Here is a 12,522-nt window from a genome sequence, read left to right on the forward strand (position 1 = left end):
AATTGCATCAGTGAAGTCAACAGAGTAACATGAATATCATGTAATACCTTAACTGATACTGAGAACAGAATAAGAAATTAGGAAACATTACTTTTCAGCACACCTTCGTGCCTTTGGATCCCAATATTACACCTGGTTAAGCATGAGACAACTGGAAGTCGTAAGTTCAGCAGAACAGTATCATAAATTAAAGTTCTCCAAAACCATGTACAGAATCAAGAACAATTTTGAAAACTGCAGAAACTGTGCTGTGTTGGTAAAAGGTGGTAGGGATATTGCCAACCATGTTCTATAACCATTTTTATTTAACAGCAACGGAGTGGTGCGTCCTTCAGCATCATGCATTCACAGGCAACCAGTTTTATTACAATGTTAATTTTTATATGCAGGAGGATCATATTTTCCAGAAACATCTTAGCATTCTTCCAGTGTGATTAAAATTATTTTGTAAATTTTAAAGAGATTATGCCAAGAACACACAAGATCCCTACAAGAACAAAAACAGGGTGTATCAAATATGTAAGAAAGAGCTGTAACGTGAATAATTCCACTTTGCTCAGTTCATTGGCACAGTAGTAAACTTTGTGATCATTTTATTGTCAACCAGTTCTTTGGGAAGCTTTCTGATTTAATTAATCCAGAGGAGGACATTATCAAGCAAAGTAAACCCACAATTCATAACTGGAATATAGTGTGCCCCTTGTAGCCACCTCAATATGAAAGAGGATATTGAACACATTACGTTTAAATACACAGTTAAATCTCTATTTTAAGTTTTCATGAGAACTGTAAAACTGAGGAAAATGTACAATGTAATAAAATGTTAAAACCCCTAAAATACAAGCAAAAACATGTAATTGGCATATATTATCAAAAATCATAATCCTCATCGACTGCATTAAATCTGAGTAAGTGAAGGAAATTAAATGTACAATACAATGTTTATACAACAATTTATGGTAATGAATTTCATCAGTTCTAAAAAATTTACAGATGTTTAACAGCAAGTAAAAATTCGAAACTTCCTGGCAGATTAAGACTGTGTGCTGGACCAAGACTCAAACTCAGGACCTTTGCATTTCACGGGCTAACGCTCTACCGACTATGCTACCCACACACGACTCACGACCTATCCTCACAGCTTTAATTCCACCAGTACCTTGCCTCCTAGTGAGTCATGCCTGGGTAGTTCAGTCAGTAGAGCACTTTCCCGCAAAAGGCAAAGGTCCCGTGTTTGAGTCTTAGTCCAGCACAGTGTTATAATCTGCCAGGAAGTTTCATATCAGCACACACTCCACCACAGAGTGCAAATTTCATTCAAGTAAAAGCTCATCAAAAAATTGAAATTGGTTTCTGGGTACAAGGGAACTGAGCTATTTTCCAACATGTTACAACCACAAATTATACATTAAAATACATGCTTTTATGACATTTTTCCTTTGTATTCACTGCGAAAAAAAGCAAAAATTGATAAACGTGGTGAATTAAACCGAAAACTATGGCTACAGAAGGAAAGCACACAGCACCACATGTTAGATTCCGACACTTTTCACTGTACTTCAATGTCAGTTTAATTTTGTTGAGTAGACTTAAAGCTACATGCACACTAAGATTGAAATATGTTTCTAGTCACTTGATATGGACATCCTTTGGAAACATCTTTTGAACCATGAAAACATCTACCCGAACCAGTTTCAGTACAGATCGAAGCAAGTAATGTTTCAGGGCAGCTACCACATGTCACCACTGCACAGCGCAGGTATGTGTTTGTATGTCACATTGTGTTGACTGTTGTATAGAGCTGTAGGGTGTTTTGTTTTTTCTTCCTGTATTAAGTTTTTCTGGAAAAAAAATGCAGTGGACAAGGCAGAAGACTGTCAAGTTGTTTATCACTGTACCAGGCTGATGGATGCTTGTGGAATATATGAAGCAAGCAGTACAAAAACACCACTAAAACAAGATGTTCTGCATGAAACTGCTGCTACATTGGTAGAATACTGAGAATGACTGTGTAGAAAACAAAATAAGGTCATTTATTGTAGCCTTCAAAACAAGAAATAAATACTAAAGGCTCTGGAATGAATCTCCCGCTGACAAAAAAGCTAAGACTAACAGCATGTCTCATTGTAATTGCTTTCCTGAAATTTCTATCTTTTTTTAAGAAATGGTGATACCATATTAGCCAGAAATTCAAAATCATTAGATGATATCCAAGCGAAACTACGGAAACTAGAGCTGTCTTACACACTCAGTTCCCATATGTAACAAGATTTTCCCATCAGTTGTTCTGTAGTATGTAGTAGACGACTGTATGCAAATCTGCAAATTGATTTCACACAACAACTAATCTGATTTCATCAACCATTAACAACCACTACACAAATTCTCCATCAAAATAATATCGTAATTTTTAAACCAATTACAAAATTGTTTGATAAATGCAACCTTATTCCGTACAACTACTAAACACTGAGAAATGCTTTTTATGGCCTTTGGGCCACAAATTACAGTTTCCTTGTCTCTAGACATGATGTGGCACGTTATATGAAAACAATACAACAAATAGCATTGCAAACGATGCAAATACACTGAGTAATGTTTATTGCCATTGTGGACAGAAACAGAAAAAGACAAGACACAAAGTCGTATGCAGATCGAAACACTGTAGGGAATAATGTTTCTAACAGAAACATGTTTTCAGTAGCTTCACACTACTTTTTGCAGTGCTGATGTCAATAGTAGGCTTTCAACTATTGACTTTCGTGAGTGCTTGTAAACAGCCCCTGTGTGAAATGTGTGAATTTCAATTATTCATTTCCTTTGTAGTGTGTGATGTATGTGTGTGTTATGCCATTTCAACGCAACGGTGCATTGAAAGTATAACAGTATTAATAAAACATCAACAATGTAAGGCTTCAAGAGATTTAATGATAATTAATGCACAATACTGACTTCGAGAAACTTGTAGCACAATGGATAATGTCATGCTTAGCTGGCTTAGAGGTTATAGGTTTGCAACTCGCTGCATGCCAATATTATTTTTCAACTTAGTGCTGTTGTCATACTTGTCATGATTGTAATACAATATGTTCTGCAAAATCTGATTTTGCTAAACATTTCCATCTGGTTAGAGAACAAAGGATGAAATAAATACTTGCCCGTATATTTCCCGAATGTGTGGTGATTCCCGAGTGAGTGGCTGGACAGAAACCTAAGAGAACAGTTTACATTCCTGTGAGTTAAATGAGCACGAATAAAATTCATATTGTTCCTTCTCACAAATACTTCACTGTTTGTTTCCGAATATGTGGCGATTTCCGAGTATATGATTAGGCTGGAACCCAAGACGACAGCTTAAATTGCTGCAAGTGAAATGATAAGCAATAACATTCACATTATTCCTTATCACAAATATTTCGCACGTTGCACAACCACAAACATATTCCCCTAAAGATTTCTTGCTAAAACTGAGATTCTCCTGTCACTAACAGATCCACAAACATCAACATGACGTTATAGCGATCGACACACTGATAGCCTCATTCCTCGTCACCTTCACAGCACCACCACATTACGATTATGTCAGTTCCTGCAAAAAGTAGTGTGAAACATACTCAACCCATCATCACTGCTCAGTGAAGCTAAATGTTGCAAACTGTGTAGACAACGTCAATAGTGGATTACATCAGCATTTCATCTCTCGCATCTCCCCAATCTGCAACAGCCTAAAATATTCCATTAACTCTGCCATCACCCATGGTGCAAACCATCTATCTTTTGTGCCACTTATAACTCATTTAGTCACATCAAATGCCAATAGGTAGAAAACAGGATGAAGAAAAGCGAGACGTCGAGTAAGAAAGAAGAATTGGGTAAATCTTACTATGAAGAAGTGTAAAAACAGGGAATTTTTAGCATTGATCTTATGGGTTTTTCAAGGGGCTACAAACTTATGGTGTAGAAATAGAAAAAGCATAAAATCTGATAATGTAAAATCGAATTTCCACTGTATTCTTATACAATCTTGGTTAGCAAAACTATTTTATATATCGATAGCCATAGAGAAAGAAAAATTTATATTCAAATATATAATGAGTGATCAATAAATTTGATGATTTACTTAACTAATGAACTCTGCCAAAACAACACACATATGGTTATTCCTAGCTCACAGAGATAGAACAAGTTTGTCACTACATTGTAAGTGTTTAAACACAATGAGAACACAAAAAAATTATTAATGTGATGGCATATAGGTTTTGGGGACCAAGACGACTGGCAGCAAATGCTGTCTATTTGAAGGCTAATAAAAGGTAGTGTATTAAGACTGGCATCAACAGAGACCATAATTACAAATGTGGATCCAAAAACTAGATTAATGAGCAAAATGAATTCCTTGAATGGCAACTGCCAAAATAAGCCGCTGCTACTACCCAAAAAATGATATATACACCAGTGGTCAAACTGAGAATACATCAATAAAAACTTTGCACTACACGCTTGTATGTGAGGGTCGTTCCAGAAAACCTCAAAGTATAACCTGCTACAATTCCTTTTAGTTAATTCATTCATTCATTTGTCCCATTCTGTGGATATCAACAAGAAGGAAAAACCTTAGAGATTCAGAATGAATCAAGAAACACATTCAAGTGAGGCAAACAACACTTACTAATTCAACCTGTACGCAGTATTACCAATGAATTATCACTGTGCTGAAACTTCCTGGCAGATTAAAACTGTGTGCCGGACCGAGACTCGAACTCGGGACCTTTGCATTTTGCGGGCAAGTGCTCTATCAACTGAGCTACCCAAGCACAACTCACGCCCCGTCCTCACAGCTTTACTTCAGCCAGTACCTCGTCTCGTACCTTCCAAACTTAACAGAAGCTCTCCTGCAAACCTTACAGAACTAGCACTCCTGAAAGAAAGGATATTGCAGGGACATGGCTTAGCCATAACTTGGGGGATGCTTCCAGGATGAGATTGTCACTCTGGCCGAAGTAAAGCTGAGAGGACGTGGCGTGAGTCGTGCTTGGGTAGCTCAGTTGGTAGAGCACTTGCCACAGAGTGAAAATCTCATTCTAGAAACATCCCCCAGGCTGTGGCTAAGCCATGTCTCCGCAATATCCTTTCTTTCAGGAGTACTAGTTTTTCAAGGTTCGCAGGAGAGCTTCATCTAAGTTTGGAAGGTGGGAGACGAGGTACTGGCAGAAGTAAAGCTATGAGGACGGGGCGTGAGCCATGCTTCGGTAGCTCAGTTGGTAGAGCACTTGCCCGCAAATGGCAAAGGTCCCAAGTTCGAGTCTAGGTCGGGCACACAGTTTTAATCTGTCAGGAAGTTTCATATCAGCACACACTCTGCTGCAGAGTGAAAATCTCATTCTGGAAACACCCCCAGGCTGTGGCTGTGGTATAGTGATCATGCAAATCACAGTTAAGCTATAACTAATTATTATCATTATCCACAACAAATAGCATTAAGAAGCAAATGATTGGGAAAAGAACATAGGAATTCTAACATCTTTAAAGATGAAACTTCCTGGCAGATTAAAACTGTGTGCCCAACTGAGACTCGAACTCGGGACCTTTGCTTTTTGCGGGCAAGTGCTCTACTAACTGAACTACCGAAGCACGACTCACGCCCGGTACTCACAGCTTTACTTCTTCCAGTACCTCGTCTCCTACCTTCCAAACTTTAAAGATGCCTCCACAAGATGTCTGGTTATTTACTTTACACAATGTGCTTACTGCTCCCTTCTGCCAAACAAATAGTTTATTTTCTTTAGATGCACTGTGTTAGAAGAAAATTCCATAAGACAACAAGGAATAAAAAATATGCTGAATAAGCTAACACACTTGTCTTTACTCCTAAGAGCAAATCATGCTGAGCTGAGCATCTTGATTAGTTATCAATGGATTGACCCCAGTTTAGTCTGTTACACCACTGAAGCCCCAAGGTAGTGGGTAATAATTCATTTATATATACACGTTAATGTCCAATTCTTGCACAAGTGTGGGTAATTTTTCCTTATTTGAAATCACATGGTATGAGTCTCAATGACTTAAAGGACTATAGTAACTGGTGCGAGCCAGTTGTAGGCCTGTTCAGCTATGATCTGTGCTGTGTCTGGTAAGGCTGAATTTGAATTTCATTTGTGGGGTCATGTACAGTTTTCTCAGTGGAGAATCTATTAGAAAAACCTAACTGAGAGGAGGTAACAAGCCCTACTTTTAAAAAATGAAGTAGCATTCTATCAAATACTACTGTCTGGAAAAAAATTGAAAATGCTGGAAGGACCAAAAATGACCTGTAATTTGATGTGATCTGCTTATATCAAATTTTATAAGCTGATATTGCTACAACATATTTAAGAGTTAGGAAATATGCCCTAACCCACTGACTGATTACAAAGTTGCCTTAATGGTACTCCTATCAAGTCATAACATGATTTTAATAGCCTTTCAGATCCATCATCATAAACAGCATAATTACTACTTTACAGTGACATGATGATCTATAGCATCTGCGCCTGACTGCTACAATCAATGGATTTGGTATTGAATGAATTAAACATGTCAGCATTTTTGTCACAACTTTTTTCTTGGGACTCAATTTCATTTGCATTATCTCTCGATTAATAGTGTTCCAAACTGATTTCAGTTCATTTTTGGAGTGTTGTTATTTGAGCACAGTGCATGTGTTTTGCTTTTTTAACAGCAGACTGAAGGATTTTACAATACTTGTGGTAATGGAGCTTCAACTCTTGACTGAAGCTTGTCCTTTAAATTACACAGAGCTGTCTTCTTGGAATGAGGTACTTTAATCTCAAGACTTATCTATCTTTTGTTCTTGCTACACCAACTGTTTGTTTTGGGGGAAAGAAGAGCTCATATTCCTGTAGGAATACGTAAGAAAGATTTAAATTTACCATCAAACTTGTCTGCTTCCTAACGCTCTTTGCAGTGTTCATCTTGTAATTTCACTTTAAACATCGTGATCTAGTCAGTGTTAACGTTGTTGTTGTTGTGGTCTTCAGTCCTGAGACTGGTTTGATGCAGCTCTCCATGCTACTCTATCCTGTGCAAGCTGCTTCATCTCCCAGTACCTACTGCAACCTACATCCTTCTGAATCTGCTTAGTGTACTCATCTCTAGGTCTCCCTCTACGATTTTTACCCTCCACACTGCCCTCCAATGCTAAATTTGTGATCCCTTGATGCCTCAAAACATGTCCTACCAATCGATCCCTTCTTCTAGTCAAGTTGTGCCACAAACTTCTCTTCTCCCCAATCCTATTCAATACCTCCTCATTAGTTACGTGATCTATCCACCTTATCTTCAGTATTCTTCTGTAGCACCACATTTCGAAAGCTTCTATTCTCTTCTTGTCCAAACTAGTTATCGTCCATGTTTCACTTCCATACATGGCTACACTCCAAACAAATATTTTCAGAAATGACTTCCTGACACTTAAATCTATATTCGATGTTAACAAATTTCTCTTCTTCAGAAACGCTTTCCTTGCCATTGCCAGTCTACATTTTATATCCTCTCTACTTCGACCATCATCAGTTATTTTACTTCCTAAATAGCAAAACTCCTTTACTACTTTAAGTGTCTCATTTCCTAATCTAATTCCCTCAGCATCACCCGATTTAATTGGACTACATTCCATTATCCTCGTTTTGCTTTTGTTGATGTTCATCTCATATCCTCCTTTCAAGACACTGTCCATTCCGTTCAACTGACTCCTCTCATATAATCAAGACCTAATTGCTTACCACAATTTACTGTTAATATTTGATGATCATGGCAACATAAGCCATTGATTACAACTATTACATCCAATCCACCGAAGCCTGTTGAGTCTATAAATTGCCAATGGTTGTCACCCTGTGTAACTCTTCCTAATAGTGAATTTTATTGTGGCAAATAATGAAAACTATACACAAACAACTCTAGGTGTCTTTGATCAGTACTAAACAGAAAATTATAGTCTAAGTCTCCAGATAGGTCTGCAGAATCTCACAAAAACTGACTGTACTCCTTTATGAAGCTTAAAGCATTTCCTGCTGATGCCTTGCATACTGTTCGTATTATGAGTTTGGCAAAGTATTCAGAGAGCTGTTCAACACAATATTCATTACTCCAAAGGGTCTGGGACTTAACACCTACTGAACAAGGTTGCACATTGGTTAGCACACTGGACTTGCATTCGGGAAGACAATGGTTGAACACTGTGTCCGGCCATCCTGATTTAGGTTTTCTGTTACTTCCCTAAAACGCTTCAGGAAAATGCCGGGATGGTTCCTTTGAAAGGGTATGGCCGATTTTCTTCCCCATCCCTCCCTAATCCGAGCTTATGCTCCATCTCTAATGACCTCTCTGTCAGTGGGACAATAATCTCCCCCTCCACTTAACACCACTTAGTGTATATATAGGCATTTCCCCTTTCTGCTTACTAGTTCTACAGTAATATGACAGCAGCTCAAATTGAGTTAAATCTATATGCTCAATTTCAATTACTTACATGTGATGTTTTGATGGATACATCATGTCATCTGTCATTCTGTCTGCCTTTTCATTTGCATGTATGGATATTAGAAGTTAATCATTTTTACTTGCTAGTGATGTTTCTGTTATTCTGATAGAAGATACAATATGAGTGCCTTTAACACCCACGAGTTTGTGCAGGCTGCAGTATTTCTTTGGCTAGTAGCTATTCTAATTGCGACAACATTTGTTACACAGGACAGTCTTTCTAAAGAATTTACCCTACGAAATATCTATGGAACAAAATTAAATGCTCTGGGGTAGGATAGATAGTGTTTTGGTAATACTGGCTTTGTGTGATAATTAGCTGGGCAAAAAATTGTCTTACCAGAAGCCTTCGGATGCAAACCATGTCCTTTACAATACGACCAACTGATGGAAAATGCATTAATCACACCCACATGTGAACATTCCCATCTCCTGAGTAGTTTTCCCAAGCTCCACATAAAACTTCATCCAGGCCTCATCACGCAGCTCAAAAAGTAGAAAGACCTTCTCACTAGCATGAGGACCTTTATCAGCAATGTGCCTGATGCACCTCTGTGGTCCAAACTGTTGCCTGCACCCTGTACTATTATTACGTTATCTTCCTTCACTAAAGAGTCTAATCTACATTCCTGAGTCACACAATGGAAACTCCAGAAAGCATTCTGGGCTGAACTGCTGGAGCTGGTGGGCTGGTGGCTATGTGTGCATGTGGTGTGCTTGCTTGTGTGTATGAATGGTTTGTCTCTCTTTTCTGCTGATGATTCTGCGGCCAAAAGCTTTGTATGAGTGTCTTTTAATTGTGTCCACCTGCAACTTAACGTGTCTGCTTTATGGTAAATAGCAATCTGTCTAAATTGCTGAGTGTTGCATTTGGCTTAAAAATACTAGTACCTAGTAATCATTTCCCACAGTTTTGTACTAGTTCTGACATTCCCTTCCTACAAGATTTCAGAGCCAATAAGACCTTCTAGGTCTTCTTAAGCATTTTATTTCTAGCCTCAACTTGTACATTACAACTTGTATTTAGAGACTGGTATTTATATTGGTGGACTGTCTGTATACTTTTGCCCACAGCCTTCAAAAAATTGAAACTACTGGAGATATCTACACTGACGTCATCAGACTAGCAGGCTCTTTTGATTGTTCCACAGATTTGGAAGGCTTGACTGTAATCCAGTTTTGTGATCCAAACTTTTCATGCTACTACCATTTCAGCTCAGAATTTCAATATTAGTCACTCTTTTTTTAGTACTATTTACCAAGAGTAACAATCACTGCATATGCAGAATCGGCCAGCAACATTTGTCATGTAGGTTGCATTACAACATTCTGCGTGAAAATAATGCTGACATTTCTCACACTGAATTCCATTCCTGATGATTCTCAGGCTGCTTGGACACTAGTCCATTCTGAGCATAAAATTTTGATTTCGTTTCAGCCATGTGCGGCTTGCATTGGTGCCATTGGAAGGTTGGCATTGAGTAATAGGGATAGTGGTGTCTTGTTTTCTTCTTCTATTTAATGGCACCACTACGTTTGCTAGCATTGTCTGTCCGCGAGGGACGGCAGCAGTGTTGATCAATATCTAGTACCTGTACTATCTTTGAAGGACTTGCAATGAGGTGCGATGCTGAGACCCACTGTATGTAGAGTAAAGCTGAAGCGAAGTGTCCCGGCCATCTGCTCTTGATCAAATGGGATGAGTCTGCAGTGGTGCTCGTAGAGCTGAACAGCGCCTGCTAGATGGCGCTATCGTCGGTGTCGGTCATAGTGCCACCTTAAGTACTTGTATTTGCGCCGTGGCATTGTGGCTATCAATACAACAATTTTCATATTACTTCTCTATCATTCCACTCTCGAGTGACGCATGGTGAACGCAACTCTTGGCTGCTTGTCTCACCCCTTACGCAGCTGTAGAGACTTTTCTCAGGTCGATCCTTGGAGCACTGTCTGTGGATCACTCCCCTTTTTATTTGGTCTGATTGTGTCAATTGTATAAAAATAATATTTTGTTTAAATTATTCCTATTGCTTGTGGCCTTCAGCTGACAAATAACTTTAATTATTCTTAATAAGGCCTTCAGCTGTTTGTGCAGCTTCTGTTACAGTGATTTTTTTTTTAAATGATTGTTTTAAAAATTATTTTGGTATTATTCAACACGTAGTTGTCTTTCTCACTTGTAATTCAGGCCTTCAGCCGTTAATTGTTCTGAAGTATCCCTTGTGGCCTTCAGCCGACAAATAACATTATTTCCTTAAATAAAGTGTGTGTGTTTACTGTCAATCAATCGTAATTGATTAGGCCCCGTCCACACCTTTTCCTGCTTTCCCTAACGTGGGACTAACAGAAAGTAGGAAAGGTGTGTACGGGGCCTTCAGGAGTCAGTTTAGCTCATCTTACAGTCAATATTTTTTTTATTTGGTTGTTTTAAAAATTATTTTGGTATTTAACGGCCAAAGGCCTGAATTACTAATGAGGAAGACAATTGCACATTAAAAATGTCAAAATAATTTTTAAAACAATCATTAGAAATTTGACTGTACAACAAGCTACACTGGTTGCTGAAGGTCTTTTTAAGAAGAACTCAAATCATTTGTCAGCTGAAGGCCACATGCAATAGAAATAATTTAAATAAAATATTATTTTTAAACAACTGACACAATCGGACCAAATAAGAAGGGAGTGATACACAGACAGAGCTCCGAGTATCGACCTGAGAAAAGTCCCTACAGCTGCATACGTGGTGAGACAGGCAGCCCAGTTTTATACTCAATTAACAGGATGGCAACTCACTCTCGCAAAGTCTACCTAATGTGCAATGCCCAATACAATGTTGGAATAACCCATGCCAGGAAGACGGGCGGACTACACTCTTGACATCGTAAAATGACAAACCTTATATAAGGGAACATATTGAAACGCAAGAGTAATCCGAGGTAATCACAACAAGTTGCCTCCACAAATCCAGTACGCAGACAGCGTTAAAATGACTGCTCATTCAAAACCACACTAGATACACATGGATCTGCGAAACCAATACCACAAACAACTTAAAAAATACTAAAACCAGTCACTGTGAAGCAACAAGGATGAATTACAAGTCGACACAAACACAGAGAACCCAGAAGTGGTCGGAAGACCAAACACACATTGTGCGTTGAGACGACCGACCGAACGACCAACAGTCGCTCTTGAACAAGGGAGGCAAGGCAAATGTCCCATTATGAATAGTTGACTGACAAATTATTCCCCCCCCCCCCCCCCCCCCCCCCCCCCCACACACACACACACACACACACAGTGAAGGTTGCACCACTCGAATATAACAATCCATTCAACTTAAACTTGCTGAATCCGGACTTTGTCGTGGTCGTGAACTCTCGTGACATCATTCCATCGGGCAGCGCTTGTATTGCCAGTACTTGTATTGAGTACTGGCACTGTGCAGACCTCACTGCTGCCCGTCCCAACTCAACTGAAGTACCTAATCCAGAACTCCGAAAATATTTATTTATTCATCAATATTCATGTTGTCCTCTTCAAAGTAATCACCTTCAGATAGAATACACTTGTGCCAATGCTTCTTCCAATCCTCAAAGCACTTTTCATAAGCACTTCTCAAAACCACTTTTTTGTACAGCCTTCAGTAATTCCTGCAATGCAGTTTTTATTTCCTCAAATCATTGAAAATCTTTGTCCTTTCATAGGTCTCTTCAGTTTTGGGAACAGGAAAAAGTCACAGGGGGCCAAATTCGGTGAATATGGTGGTTGAGGCATGATTGTCGTGTAGTTTTAGGCCACAATATCTCTCACAAGCAACGATGAATGAGGACGTGCATTGTCGTGCTGCAAAAGCTATGAATAGTTTTTTCACAATTCCAGACTTTTTTTGTATATTGCTTCTCACATATGTTGCATACTGTCAAGTTAATACTCCTTATTGACCATACGAGCGTGCGGCAAAAATTCATGATTCCCTAT

The 12,522-nt window shown here is 38.8% G+C and overlaps 1 protein-coding gene across 2 annotated transcripts in view; it reads right to left on the minus strand.

The window, feature by feature from the left end:
• LOC126273114 (dedicator of cytokinesis protein 9) overlaps positions 1 to 12,522 on the minus strand; it is a 319,479-nt gene that overhangs the window by 182,806 nt on the left and 124,151 nt on the right. The gene's annotated exons all lie outside the window — the stretch shown is intronic.

This window comes from Schistocerca gregaria, chromosome 5, assembly GCF_023897955.1.
Source record: "Schistocerca gregaria isolate iqSchGreg1 chromosome 5, iqSchGreg1.2, whole genome shotgun sequence".
NCBI classification, from domain to species: domain Eukaryota; kingdom Metazoa; phylum Arthropoda; class Insecta; order Orthoptera; family Acrididae; genus Schistocerca; species Schistocerca gregaria.